General features: G+C 42.1%; 2 pseudogenes; both read left to right on the plus strand.

The window, feature by feature from the left end:
• Positions 1-1,722: 1,722 nt before the first annotated feature.
• Positions 1,723-5,542, plus strand: LOC136534900 (protein NRT1/ PTR FAMILY 8.3-like; annotated as a pseudogene).
• Positions 5,543-10,018: 4,476 nt separating this feature from the next.
• Positions 10,019-15,078, plus strand: LOC136534899 (protein NRT1/ PTR FAMILY 8.3-like; annotated as a pseudogene).
• Positions 15,079-15,562: the final 484 nt, after the last annotated feature.

Genomic DNA, 15,562 nt, shown 5'->3' on the forward strand with positions numbered 1-15,562 from the left:
ATATTTTTCGATCGAACAAGATGCCTAACGAGTGGAGAAGTATATTGGTACCGATCTACAAGAATAAAGGGGATATTCAAAGTTGTACTAATTATCGAAAAATTAAGTTGATCAGCCTTACTATGAAACTATGGGAGAGAGTTATCGAACATCGCTTGAGAGCAATAACGCGAGTCTCTATGAACCAATTTGGTTTCATGCCCGGAAGGTCAACCATGGAAGCTATTTTCTTAATAAGACAAGTTATGGAGCGGTATAGGGAGAAGGCTTAAGAAGGACCTACACATAGTTTTTATTAACTTGGAGAAGGCTTATGATAAAATACCAAGGAATGTTATGTGGTGGGTTTTGGACAAACATAAAGTCCCAACGAAGTACGTCGGGCTCATTAAGGACATGTACAACAATGTTGTGACTAGTGTTCGAATAAGTGATGGAGACACGGATGACTTTTCGATTTGGATAGGACTACATCAAGGGTCAGCTTTGAGCCCTTATCTGTTTGCCTTAGTGATGGATGAGGTCACAAGGGACATATAAGGGGACATCCCTTGGTGTATGCTTTTCACGGACGATGTAGTGCTAGTTGATGAAAGCCGGACAGGAGTAAATCAGAAACTGGAGTTATAGCGGGAGACTTTGGAGTCCAAAGGTTTTAGACTCAGTAGAACTAAAACTGAGTATATGAGATGTGACTTCGGCACTACTACTCGGGAGGAGGAAGATATTAGTTTGGAAGGTCAAGTAGTGCCGAGGAAGGATACCTTTCGATATTTAGGATCAATGCTATAGAGAGACGGCGATATTGATGAAGATGTTAGTCATAGAATCAAAGCAGAGTGGATGAAGTGGCACCAAGCATCTGGTGTCCTATGTGATAAAAGGGTACCACTGAAGCTAAAAGGCAAGTTTTATAGGACGACGATTAGACCTGCTATGTTGTATGGTGCAGAATGTTGGCCTACGAAAAGACGACATGTTCAACAGATAAGTGTCGCGGAAATGCGTATGTTGCGTTGGATTTGCGGTCATACAAGAAGGGATCGAGTTCGGAACGATGATATACGTGATAGATTAGGGGTAGCACCAATTGAAGAAAAGCTTGTCCAACACCGGTTGAGATAGTTTGGACATGTCCAACGGAGACCTCCAGAGGCACCGGTTCGTAGTGGAATCTTAAGCCAGGATAGTAACGTGAAGAGAGGCAGAGGAAGACCGAAGTTGACTTGGGTAGAGGCAATAAAAGGAGACTTGAAAGGATGGAATATACCCAAAGACTTAGCCTTTGATAGGAATGCTTGGAAAACAGCTATTCACGTGCCTGAACCTTGATTGCTTCTGCTGTGTTTCAACTCTAGCCTACCCCAACTTGTTTGGGACTTAAAGGCTTTGTTGTTGTTGTTGTTTGGAAAAACCGGCCATTGACCATGAGGCTTGGTGACTTACAAGGGTCATCAGAGGAGGAATTCTAATTGCATCAAATGGATATAGCATTGTTTTCTGGTAACTAGCCTTTTGGTATTGTTCAACACTAATTCATTGCATGTTTCAAGAAGGAGCTGATTATTTTAATACCAATCTTTATTGAAATATTTGCTTGGCTTAATTCTTTTGAGTCACAACTGAGGACCACAAGTAAAGAGGACTCTGAAGAAAATCTGGAAGGGGGAAGAAATAGACATGTGCTAACTTTTTTGATTCTTCTTGTTGATCATTATTTTTAAAAACTGATCCTTGGGTTCCCTCTTTTCTCTCTCTACCAACCACTGTAGTAATATATTTTCAGCATAACCATACAAAATGGTAGTTCTGTGTTTTCTTCTTTATACATGATTAATTTGATTTCTCTTACCTTAGTTCGTGGTCCTGGGTCCTTTAAAAATTAAAATAATGTTCATTACATTGCTTTTAGCTGTGAGAACATTCTTCTCAAAATTAGATGGGTAAGACTACCATTTTGGGTTCAATTTCTGAATGCAGGATTCTGTACAATGCACAGGTGATGGATCTGTTTGCTTCCGTGGACATCCTGCTTCCAAAAAACATACAGGAAAATGGAAAGCTTGCTCCTTAACCATATGTAAGTGTGAAAAAAGTTCCATTGTTCAATCATCCTTTGCTTTGGAAGACAAGTAGGACATGAAATGGTGAAATTTCGTTGAATTTAAAAATAGTTTTTTATGCATGTGCTCATTATTCAATACAAGATCCAACATGAAACGAAATGCACTGTTGCAGTTTGTTCATTCTGCTCGTACCTGGCCATTTCTTCAATTTCAAAAACCTAGTGAGTTATCTCACAAAAGTGCTACATGAAACAAATGTGGCTGCTGCAAGAAATGTTTCAACTTGACAAGGCACTAGTTTCCTTGTACCTCTGATTGGAGCGTTTATAGCTGATTCATATCTGGGGAAGTACTGGACGGCTCTGATCTTCTTCACAATCTTCAATACTGTAAGTGCTAAAAGTATCCATGCTATGATTGGGCACATGTGCAATAGAATAAGATTCTTCCTTTGAAAAAAAACCCACTTCAGAGAGATCCTAAGTATGCAGAAGAGTTGAAACCTTATTTTGGTGAAACAACATAGTTGTATTTTAATGGATGCATGATAAAACCAATCTGGCTTCCCAAAGTAGACTTCTCGTTACTTGCCTGTTGTGATATACATGTCCATTCGACACTTGAGTGAACTTAACATGCTTTCTTTTTTTCCCTTTTGATTGACATCTTTTTCCTATTCTGTTGATTTATTAGGGAATGATGATGTTGGTCCTGTCAGCAACATTTCCATTGATCTCTACTGATCCACATGTTTGGCCTGCTTGGACATATTCAGTCTCATTTCAGCACATCATATTCTTTTTTGGCCTGTATATGGTTGCTATAGGGTATGGTGGACAGAACCCCTGTGTTGCATCCTTCGGTGCTGATCAATTTGATGATACTGATGATGAGGAGAGAACCAAAAAGAGCTCTTTCTTCAATTGGCACCATTTCGCAATCAATGCTGGTGCACTGATCTCAGGGAACTATTATCGTGTGGTCCAAGACCAATGAAGGTTGGCTCTGGGGTTTTGCCATACCTGCACTGTTTCTCATTTTGGGTGGGGTAGTTTCATCTTGGGCTCTAGTGTGTACAGGATTTCAGAAACCTGGAGGTAGCCCTTTTGCAAGAGTGTGTCAAGTTATTGTTGCGGCTACTCGCAACTTTGATAAGGTCTTGCCAAGCGATTGTTCACTTCTTTATGAGACTCCAGGGCAAGGTTCAGCAATTGAAGGAAGCCGGAAATTGGTGCGTACAACTGGATTGAGTAATATTTTGTTCTGAGTTTTTTTTTCCTTAACCTTATATGATCCATTTTTTGAAGGGCAGGCCTGGTGCAGTGGTGAGAACTGTCCTCACTGAGTCACCAGGTCGTGGGTTCGAAGCAGCCTCTCCGCAGATTTACGGGGAGAAGGCTTGCCTCGGTTTTTACCCTTCCCCAGACCCCACTCATGTGGGAGGCCTCCGGCATTGGTGTCTGCCCTTATATGATCCATTTATTTACGTTGCATTTCCACATAAGTTTAGATGATTAGTTATTTGCAGATAATACTTTCTTATATCATGTATAAATAGCATGTGAAACCCTACAGAAAAATATCTTGCACACGGGATGAAATTCTAGAATCTTGAGTAGTAAAAATGGATGTATTGTAATTTGCCATTTCTTTTATTTGTTTGTGCCATATGAGCTGTGATTTGAGTATGTTTAAGTTGATAGAGCTTGGTCCGCCTTTGCTTCACTCGATACTTTAATTCTTATATGACTAATTTTTGTATGGGGTTCCACACAATTCCACTTTACTAGTTCTGAAATGTTAATTAGGTCGGCTAAAATTGCTTCAGGGAACTGGTATTTATGACACATGGCTAGGAATGCATGGCTAGGATATGCAAAATTTGAAATCTTGTTTTATTTGATGACCTTAAATGTTAATGCTGACATGTTTGGTTTATGATTATGTTGAAATTCATGGAGCACAACCATAGATCACAATGAATCACATAAGTTAAAAATTATAAGAGCTATAGAAATGTATTCTTAATATCATCTCCAAAGGAATGTTGCCTGTGATATCTTTAGTTCTGTTGATGATTAATACCAGTTTAAATTCTCATGCACTTTGATTTGCTCAATAGGAACCCTGCATTCTTACTAAATCTAAGCATTTAGAGAAGTTAAAATGCACTAATGGTATGGCCAATTGTTTTTCTTCAGTTAGTATTAGTAAGGTAATATTGTTCCTTTTCTCAGGTTTTTTGATAAAGCTGCAATTGTGACATCCGTTGGTTGTGAATCTGTTGGCCGGCTTAATGCATGGAGAGTCTGTACTGTCACTCAAGTAGAGGAGTTCAAAATTTTGATCAGGATGCTCCCTATTTGGGCTACAATGGTTTTATTTGCTACATTTCTGGCACAGATGTCTTCAACATTTATAGAACAAGGGATGGTCATGGACAGACACGTTGGCTCGTTGGAAATACCTGCAGCATCATTCCAATCTGTAGATATCATCACTGTTCTTGCCCTAGTTCCGATCTATGAAAAAATCCTTGTTCCAGTGTTCAGAAAATTCACTGGCATGGCTAAGGGCAGAGCATCCGCAGTGTGAAGGAACGGGGTTGCTCCTATCACGGGTCCCACCAATGACATGACTTCCTGGTATTGAGCTCACAGTGTATGGAACCGGGGTGCTCATCAGCTCATGGCAGTTGAAGCCGTTGAAGCTGTGTCATGTGTCAGAGTGATATACATTTTTATTGCAGAGGGGCGGGTTCTATGCCTCGGAGCTGCTCTCCGTCGAATCAACCCTACAGTGTAACCTACCGGTTCTATACATGCATTAAATTCATAGAACCGGCTTCGACCTACACTGCAGACGCTCTCCCCTCTGCAACGCTGTGGGACCGGTTTATTTTTATCCACACTCTCAATGGTGTCAGCAGCATTGGTGGAGGCAATCGGCTGCAGACTGTACAAGACAGAGGCTTGGTGGGTCAGAATGTGGCTGCGCCAATGAGCATCTGTGGCAAGGACCCCAGTACTTTCTGATCGGTGCTGGTGAGGTGTTCTCACTCACTGGGTTAAACGAGTTTTTCTACGAGGAATCGCCTGATGCCATGAGAAGCTTGTGTCTAGCATGCTCACTTGCCAACATCTCGGCTGAGCATTACCTTAATTCGTTCATCATTTCTCTTGTTCCTGTGTTCACGGCTAGAGGAGACAGCCCAGGGTGGATACCTGATAACTTGAACGAAGGGCATTTGGATCGATTCTACTGGGTGATGGCTGGCTGTGTTTCTTGAATCTGTTGGCCTTTGTATTCTGTGCAATGCGGTACAAATGTAAGAAGGCGTACTGAGCATAAGTATGCAGGTTGTGTTTCATTTGCATTCTGTGCAATGAGTTTGTTCTAATGATTAAGACACTCGATTTGAGAGTGCGAAGTGCCAGTTTGGTAAACGATGAAATCTTTTCCCATTGAAAACCCAATTTCAGTACAAACAATGTTCACCATTAGATTATGCTAGAGCAATAAATAGAGAATATAATCGTGCTGCAATGTCAAGTCGGAATCGTGCGATGAAGGCAACCGGCTTTTGCACTTGAGATTTGCCAGCACTGACTGAACCTCTATAGGCGGCAATATCTCAAGTGAAGCCCGGATTTGGAATGGATGTGTTTTAGACCCCCAATCTGTTGAAGCACCTGAATTCCTTGTGTCTTACGATATATCGAAAATAGTATGGCGCCCTCACTATCTGCACCGTTTGTTTAACGGAAGTCATAATGACGGCTTCATGGTGAAAAAACTAATATAAAATTACTTCCAATTTCCTTCAAGAAATGTTATCTATCTATTGGTGCTCTATTTAAACTTATTTAGATCTGATTTATTTTAAACAATAATGAGCACAACTACAAGCACTAAAGCAATAAGAGCAAAAACTGTCCAGTTCCAAATAACTATATATACGCCATAAATAGCTAGATAACATTTTTAGAAAGAAAAAACATCGGCACTAGTTTCATATTTTTTTTTCTGATTGAAAATAAATTAGTTATAAATTTTCGAGATCAAAATAGATTTTTATTATTTTTAGAACATAGAAAACCATCTATAAAATTAGCTAGAGGACCAAATTTGTCTGGTTCTGATAATTGAAGAGTGTCCGTAACAATCGATTTTGTGTTTAGGATTGAAAATCAGATTGTCGTGAAGCTTGGAGGTTGAAAAAATTGCCCTAAAGTAAATATTACTCCTTTTGGTTTAGTCTCCGAAACACAAATTCATTACAAAATATTAAAAAATATTGACACGCTTAGGTCCTGATTGGATACAGAGTATTTTTTGAATTTTAGAAAAGGATTAATTGGATCTGTGCTATTATAACTTCACCGTTTTTTAAGCACGCCATTACTATTCAACAAACTATACCGCTGTCATTGCAACTCTGCAGATGTTTGAGACTACGCCATTATGTACGCTTTGGAGATGACTTGGCCTACTGTCAGACGTATAGGAGTGGGGTAACCGTATATCCGTAGAAGACACAGATTGCCCCCTTACTCTTCTCTCTTACACTCGCTGGCCACATGGAGCCCACTCGTCAGTCTTCCCCACCGGTCTTCCTCCTCTCCTCTGTCTTCATCTCCAACGGGCGGCGCAGTAAGTAAGTAGCCCCCTCCCTCCTCCCGTCTTCCTCCAATCTCCGACTTGGCGCTGGTCATCGAGTGGACTTCAGGCACTCGCAGCAGGCTCTACCCCCGCTCGCTTTGGTCACTTGGCAGCGGGGGTGCGACATGCCTGCCCACGCGCTCGACCTGGGCGGCAGTGTAGAAGCGGCGCGCGGGCTGGCCCTGCATGCCCACCCACGCGCTCGCATCGCGGCAGCGGTGCGGTGGCCCCGCCCGTGCGCTCGCCCGGGGCGACAGCACAGCGGCCCGCACGCGCATCGCTCGTCCGGCGACAACGCGGCAGCCCACACACGCGCGCTTGCCGGCCATGGGGGCTGGGGGCTAGTGAAAGGTCCTAATATGGCTAGAGGGGGGTGAATAGCCTATTTAAAAATCTACAAATTAACTAGAGCAATTTGATTAGTATGGCAAATAGCGTAATGCAAACTTGCTCTAGCTCTACAAGGGTTGCAAGCCACCTATCCAACAATTCTAGTTGCAATGATTACTTAGGCACACAAACTTGCTACTCCAAAGAGCTCAACTAGATGAATGTAAATAATAAAGCAAGCTCTCAATTCTAATTACACTAAGAGCTTGTATCAATTAGTTTGCAAGAATGTAAACAAGTAAGTAGGGTGATTATACCGCCGTGTAGGGGATGAACCAATCACAAGATGAAGATCAAGCCAATCACCGGGAGAATGCAAATGACAAGAGACAACCGATTTTTCTCCCGAGGTTCACGTGCTTACCAACACGCTAGTCCCCGTTGTGTCGATCAACACTTGGTGGTTCAGCGGCTAAGAGGTGTTTCACAAACCTCGTCCACACGATAGGACACCGCAAGAACCGACCACAAGTGAGGTAACTCAATGACACGAGCAATTTACTAGAGTTACCTTTCGGCACTCCGCGGGGAAGGTACAACTCCCCTTACAATCACCGGAGATGGCCATGAACAATCACCAACTCGTGCCGATCCCCCACCGCTGCTCCAACCGTCTAGGTGGTGGCAACCACCAAGAGAAACAAGCGAAATCCGCAGCGCAACACGAATACCAAGTGCCTTTAGATGCAATCACGCAAGCAATGCACTTGGATTCTCTCCCAATCTCACAATGATGATCGATCAATGATAGAGATGAGTGGAAGGGCTTTGGCTAAGCTCACAAGGTTGTTATGTCAATGAAAATGTGCAAGAGTTATCCCTTGAGCCGGCCATGGGGCTATAAATAGAGCCCCCATCAAATAGAGCCGTTGTACCCCTTCACTGGGCAAAACACGCTCTGACCGGACGCTCCGGTCATACCGACCGGACGCTGGCCCTCAGCGTCCGGTCACCCGATGGACGCCACGCGTCACCAGCTTCAAACGCTGTTCGTCAGATTTGAACGGCTACGAAGTTGACCGGACGCTCCGGTCAAAACTGACCGGACGCTAAAGCCCCAGCGTCTGGTCGTTTCCAGTAAACTCCCCCGAGGCATGTTTTTTTCGACCGGACGCGTCCGGTCCACCTTGACCGGACGCAGACCAGCGTCCGGTGCTCAACCCTAGCGACTGTGCCGTCTGACAGCTCGACCGGACGTAGCCTTTCAGCGTCCGGTCGCTGAGTGACCCAGCGTCCGGTCAGTAGACCGACGCCAGCATCATTTCGATCAACTCTATTTCAACTCTAACTTCTTCACCCTTGCTCAAATGTGCCAACCACCAAGAATTTTGCATCCGGCGCAATAGAAAATAGATATTTCATTTTCCCGAAAGCACCGAATCCCGTCGAGCTTGCAAACACCTTGTGCACATGTGTTAGCATATTTTCACAAATATTATCAAGGGTGTTAGCACTCCACTAGATCCTAAATGCATATGCAATGAGTTAGAGCATCTAGTGGCACTTTGATAACCGCATTCCGATACGAGTTTCACTCCTCTTAATAGTACGGCTATCTGTCCTAAATGTGATCACACTCACTAAGTGTCTTGATCACTAAAACAAAATGGCTCCTACATTTTATACCTTTGCCTTGAGCCTTTTGTTTTTCTCTTTCTTCTTTTCCAAGTTCAAGCATTTGATCATCACCATGCTATCACCATTGTCATGATCTTCGTCATTGCTTCATCACTTGGAGTAGTGCTACCTATCTCATAATCACTTTGATAAACTAGGTTAGCACTTAGGGTTTCATCAATTAACCAAAACCAAACTAGAGCTTTCAGCTAGGCTCGAGGTTTCTTGGCCGGGGGACAGGGCCCCGGCTAGTCGGACTGGGGCAGGCGGCCTGCGCCCGGCGGTGCGGCGCGTAGGGCTCGCAGTGGCGCTACGCCGGCCTACAAGCGGGATGCGGTGGAGGTGGGGGGTCGGGTAAGGCGGCGCGCACGGCTAGTGGCGGCGCTGTCCAAGGCTGCGCGGCGTCGCTGCTGGGGACGGCGGCGGCTCAACTGCGGCAAGGGAGTGGCGGAGGCTGGAGGCACGCTGGCTGGCAAGGACGCAGTGGCTCGCGGCGCAAAGCAGAGGGTGTGGCCAGGAACGAGGAAGAAAGTGGATGGGAGAGGGATGACACGTGGGCCCGATACGTCATTGATTAGGACAGAGGGACACTAGCAGGGGCAAAAGTGTCCATACGAAAGTTGGCCCAATACGTCTTAAGTGTACATAATGGCGTATTTTAAAATAGGAAACAATTGTAGTGGCACTAGCATAGTTTCTTGAATAGTAATGGTGTGCTTAAAAAACGATAAAGTTATAATGACACAGATCCGATTAACCCTTTAGAAAAATACTATGATTTTGTAAAATGCTTTGGTTTTAGAGTGTCACGAAGTGTTTGGATACAACATTTATGATTTTGAATACCATTGTATTACTAAATTTGTAGTCTTTTTAAAGTTTATAAAACTCCAATCTAGAATTCTTTTTCTAAACCATGATTTTACACATCAATGGCTCTGTTCGGCTGATACTTAAGCCGGCTGAAGCTATTTTATTGTGAGAGAAAAACACTAACAGGGCCAATATGTGTAGTTTCTTGATACCACAAGTTCTTAATACTACAATATCCAAACAAGACCTTATTTGCAAAAATGCAAAATTAACCCGTAGAGAATTGCACACATCTTCACGTTATTATTAAAGTTAAATCAAAACTTAGAAAGTATTTAACTCTTTTGCAATTATGTAGTTTGAGGAGGATGTGAATGTAATATCGCCAACGAGTTGTTCCCAATTTCCAACAAGTTCGGCGACTCTGCTGGAGCTAAACGGCAGCGAAGTCATACAAAACTCAAACGATAAGCTCGCTGCTTCGTCGTCTCTGCTTTGCGAATCAATATTAGTTGCAGCAGCATCAATTTCCGAAGAAGCAATCACTCCCTTCAAGGCTCGAAGCTTTTCTTACTCCTGTACCTGGAGAGAAAAGCCTCCACGGCTTCAGAAGCTGCATTCATGGAGTCGTCGCTGGAGGAGGAGCGGCGGCAGAACCTGCTGGTGCGCGCGACGGAGCCGCCGGAGGTACTTCACCACTATTTCTGCATGGAGATTTTGTTCCTTTTCCTGAACTTTTGGTCCACCAAGATTCAGAATCCGTAGGGTGTTCTTTTCTAATCCCCTTTAGCTTCTTCTTTTGGTTAAGTTCCGCTTGATTGCAAATGCTTAAATTGGTCAGAATAGCAAGAGAAAGGAGGAGGAAACTACACTTCGATCGCTCAGTTCCTGGGATTCTTGGGATCGCGTGGACCTTTGAATTGATTGGCGTGTGCTTCTGTAATTGCTGGGTTGCAAATTCAATAGTCATGTGAAATGAAAATACCAATGAAAAGGGGGGACGCTGTATAACAAATGAAAATAAATAGGATATATCTTGGAATTATGGATTGGATGTAGTAGGTTGCTACACGCAACAGTTTTGAGGACTATAGGTCGATTGACTTGTAAAAGTTACTTGTGGAAAGCTCCCAAAAATACTTTTTTTGCTCTTAAAAAGTACTTATGGAAGTGAACCAAATCGGTTTTCTTGAAATTTAATTTTTTCTTAGTACAAGATACACTGATGTTGCTTTGATTGAGAGCTTTGATGTCTAATTTGATTGGTAGTGGGTAACTTTCCTGAAGACTTGATTGAAACAGTTGGAGTGGAATGGGTTACACATGTTTGACTGAAACGTGAATGGTTTAGACCCGTTTATCTATTCTTGTCATAGTCATTTAGGTTACGGGTTACTCAACTTCTAATCCACCCTCTGCAAAAGAAAACCTTTGCTTTTTCGATCAAAATATTGTTTTTTTTGAAGAATTAGAAAAATCGTTCAGTATTCTATTTCTTATTAATAGTAATTATATGGCCAGTTTTCAACTGTGGATAGTTCCCTACTAGTTTATGCTCTTAGAAAAATAAATTTTAGCTGCAACAAAACTTTAGGAACAGGAAAAGAGGATATCTGCTATGCTCAGCTGTTCAATGTGTCGATTAATATTCGAAGGCAGTTACCAATCTAACTATGGACCTAACTTTTTTTTTCTTTTTTTCTTTGGAACAATAACAACAAAAGTTCCTTCACCACTTTCGTTGAAAAAAAATACTTACAGAAGTGAGATTAGATGAACGAAGAGGGGAACTGAAATTTAGATAATAGATTTAGCAGCATTGCTAAAATATTCCAGGTGAGGCCATAGCAATTGTCCTGGATATGTGAGGTTTTTTACCTTGTGGATACTCCGTCCGTCCCAAAATAAATCAATTCTTAGAATCACCTAAAGTCAAATTATCTTAAGTTTGACCAACTTTATATGAAAAGTGACGACATCTATGACACCAAATAAATACATGAGTAAAATGCACCCAGAGGTCCATTAACTTTTAAGGAGGTGTCATCTAGGTCCATCAACTTTTAAGTATCTAGTTATACTAATTTAGTCCTCATAAATATTGGTGCTCTTTTCATAAATTTGGTCAAACCTGAAATAGTTTGACTTAGGACAACTCTAGAAGTTTAGTTACTTTGGATGAGGGATATATAAAGAGGTCTAAGCTCTCCAATCATGTTGGAACATTCATTTTGAAGTAATGATTTGTTCTTTCTAGTTTCTAGTTTATATTCATCTTGTCTTTCTAAAACTACTCTTGGAGGATATCTTGCCATTTGATAAGAGATGTTTGTCCTCGTTTTTTTCCTGGAGTAGTTCTCCTAAATGCCATAGTGGTGGAATTATCTACTAATGAATTAATGAACAATTAACGAAGTGCACAATGAGCTTTTTTCGGTGGGGTTGAGAAGTGTATATGAACACTGTATGGTGATCACAGAGTCATGTACACCTACCATTGAAAGCATCTTGTGTTGATCCTGAGAAATTACATACTCCTTACATTCTCTGTTCAACATCATGTAAAACTGGTTTTGGGATTGATCATAGTTGGCAGGTCGCAGGTATGAAAGATACAAGATTTATGCCTGTGTCATTAAATAGAATGCCACTTCCTACAAATTCTATCTACTATTTTTCCTGTTGTTTCTTTCAATAGTTTTGTGTTCTATGTGCCCTTTACTTTTCTTATGATTTTGATGATGTTATAGGAAGCGCCTGCCTGTTGAATGGTTTGCAGATAAATTAATAAACAATTTTACATTGTGGACAGGATCTTGCCGGGGTACACAGGTGATGGGTCAGTTGACTTTAGAGGTTTTCCTATTTTAAAGCATAACACAGGGAACTGGAGAGCATGTTCATTGATTCTTGGTAGAATTCAGTCGGGGCTTTCTGCTGAGAAATAAAATGAACATATTTTTTTTCTTGAATGAAAACCAGTTGAATCATGTCACTGTGAACTTCTTTATGGAATCATAGGTCCAACTGACTTCTTGGTTTAAGCACATGCAACTGATTTAAGTGGAATCTTTGTTCAGCATTTTTGAACTTAAGAGTGTTTTGTAAATCTATGATTCTTTGATGTGCTAAACATCAGAAACATAAGTTTTTCATATGATAGGAACTGAAGTATGTGAAATTGCCTTTCTGTTATATATGATAGGAACTGAAGTATGTGAACGTTTGGCCTACTATGGAATCTCAAAAAGTTTGGTCACTTACCTTTCAACAAGGCTACATGAAGGAAATGTCTCTGCTGCGAGGAACTTCACAACATGGCAAGGAACTTGTTATCTTACACCACTTATTGGAGCAACCTTAGCAGATTCGTACTGGGGAAAGTACAGGACTATTGCTGTTTTCTCCACTATTTACTTTCTTGTAAGACACATATGTGCATTTATCTCAAGAAAACTCGTAGTTGTGCCTTAGTGTCATGTTAATGCATTAATTCTTTTAGGGAAGTTAATGTATTAAGTGCCCTAAAATAGTAGTATGTTTTCTGCATTGGTATTTACTCATGGTTGAGAATTAAAGAAAGATTGGATAGATGTTCACATATAGCTTTTCGGCTATGACATAAGTAACTTCATAATTGTTACGAGTGTTTATTGGCATGATAGTTCATTGAAAACATGCATGATGCGTCAATTGCAGACCACTTGTCTCTCTCTACCTGTGAATTATGAATCTTTTATCCTGCTTAAGCACTTATTCCTGCAGATAGTCTGTGCTAAGTGCTAACGATTCTTAATGTGCATTCAATGAAGGGGATGGCGGCATTGACACTTTCAGCATCAGTTCCTTCTTTCCAGCCCCCTCAATGTGCTGGGTCTATTTGTCCACAACCGGACCTTACCTCAGTATCTTATATACTTTGTTGGACTATACATGATTGCTTGGGAGCTGGTGGTATAAAGCCATGTGTTTCATCCTTTGGGGCTGACCAATTTGATGATACTGATCCAGTTGAGAAAACAAGAAAGGCGCTTTCTTCAATTGGTTTTATTTCTGCATAAATATTGGTTCTTTGATCTCTGGCACAGTTCTTATTTGGGTACAAGAGAATTATGGATATAGCATTGGATTTGGTATCCCTACTTTTTCATTGCCTTGGCTATTGGAAGCTTTTTTATAGGTTCAGAAATATATAGGTTTCAGATACCGGGAGGAAGCCCACTTACAAGAGCATGTCAGGTAGTTGTGGCAGCCACTCACAAGCGCAAAAGCGGATTTGCCAGTTGACAGTTTCTCTTCTCTATGAGCTAGATGGTAAGACTTCAGCTATTGAGGGGAGTCGTAAGCTGGAGCACAGTAGTGAATTCAGGTACTTTTTCTTGGTTATCAGATACAATTATTTTTCCCTGTAAGCTATATCCTTTTACTCAAAGAAGGAGAAAGGCATTAAGAAGTTGTGGTTTAGATTACATATTTGGGGAAAACATATATTCAAAGATAAAAGTTTACTAAAATGTATCAAATACAGATTTTCATTTATACTGCACTTTTGTTCTGACGTTGCATGCTTTTAAACTTGTGTCTTGGAACTTCCTGGACACAGCAACCTTTTTCAGAACTATATATGAAAGGTAAGCATACACAGGATTTGTACATACGCAGAGACTCGCATACTGTCCCAGTTGACACGTTCTCTTTCTTGAACAGTTTTCCTTGACAAAGCTGCAGTCATTTGTGGAATGAACGTGATGATTCTCGCAATCCATGGAGACTTTGCACAGTCACACAAGTTGAAGAGCTTAAAATATTACTGAGGATGTTTCCAATCTGGGCAACAGGAATTGTGTTCTTCACCGTATGTGCTCAAAACTCATCGATGTTCATAGAACAGGGGATGGCCCTCGGATAACCAAATTGGTTCTTTCAAGATTCCAGCAGCAACTCTGTCATCCCTAGATGTTATCAGTATTGTTGTTTGGGTTCCAATTTATGAGAGGTTAGTTGTGCCATAGCGAGGAGATTCAGTGGAAAAGAGAGAGGTTTCTCAGAACTTCAACGGATGGGAATCGGCCTATTTGTGTCTACAGTCGCAGTGGCAGTTGCAGGATTAGTCGAGATCAAGCGTCTGCAGGTCGCAAGAGCAGAGGATCTGGTTCATCAGAAGGTACCTGTTCCTATGAGCATCCTTTGGCAAGCACGCAGTACTTGCTGGTTGGCGTGGGCGAGGTGTTCACATCAATCGGTCAAGCTGAATTTTTCTACAATCAGTCACCAGACGCCATGAGAAGCCTATGCTCAGCTTTCGCTCTTGTTACCGTGTCACTTGGAAGTTATCTCAGCTCATTCATCTTGACCCTGGTGTCATATTTCACAACTCGAAATGGGCAATTGGGGTGGATCCCTGATAACTTAAACGAAGGCCATCTTGACCGTTTTTTCTGGCTGATAGCCGGTCTCAGCTCTCTAAATTTCCTTGTTTTTATATATTACGCTCAACAATACAAGTGCAAGAGAGCTGCTGTTGCTTAAAGTTCCGGGTTTCCTTTTCCTCTTTGCAATTTATTTGTACAGCAAAGCTCTATGTACAATTTGTTTATGCTGAAATACTACAGTGCTTACTGTTAGCGATAGGCCGCCCTAATGGGCTGTTATGGGCCGGTGGCGGTTAAGCACCTTAGGGATTAAGATAGATTGATAAGGCAAGGATCACCGTTGATTGGGTGTTTCTATAAACCCTTAGGGATCCTTGCCTATATAATGTACCCCTATACCCCTTTAATCAATCAATTAATCCGAGGCTAATTGCTCTCATGGTATCACGCTTAGGTTAGACTTCCGCTGACCTTCCTCGCGCGCGCCGGCTGACTGCCCGCCGCCCGCTTCCTCCGCGTGCCGGCCCCTCGCCGTGCTGCGCCTCGCACCGGCCCCAGCCACGCGCCGCTCCACCCCCAGCGCGTCGGACCCCAGCCGCGCGCCTCCTAGCCCACACGCACGCCGGCCCCTGCTGCGCCGCG

Source organism: Miscanthus floridulus, unplaced genomic scaffold (genome assembly GCF_019320115.1).
Source record: "Miscanthus floridulus cultivar M001 unplaced genomic scaffold, ASM1932011v1 os_2360, whole genome shotgun sequence".
NCBI classification, from domain to species: domain Eukaryota; kingdom Viridiplantae; phylum Streptophyta; class Magnoliopsida; order Poales; family Poaceae; genus Miscanthus; species Miscanthus floridulus.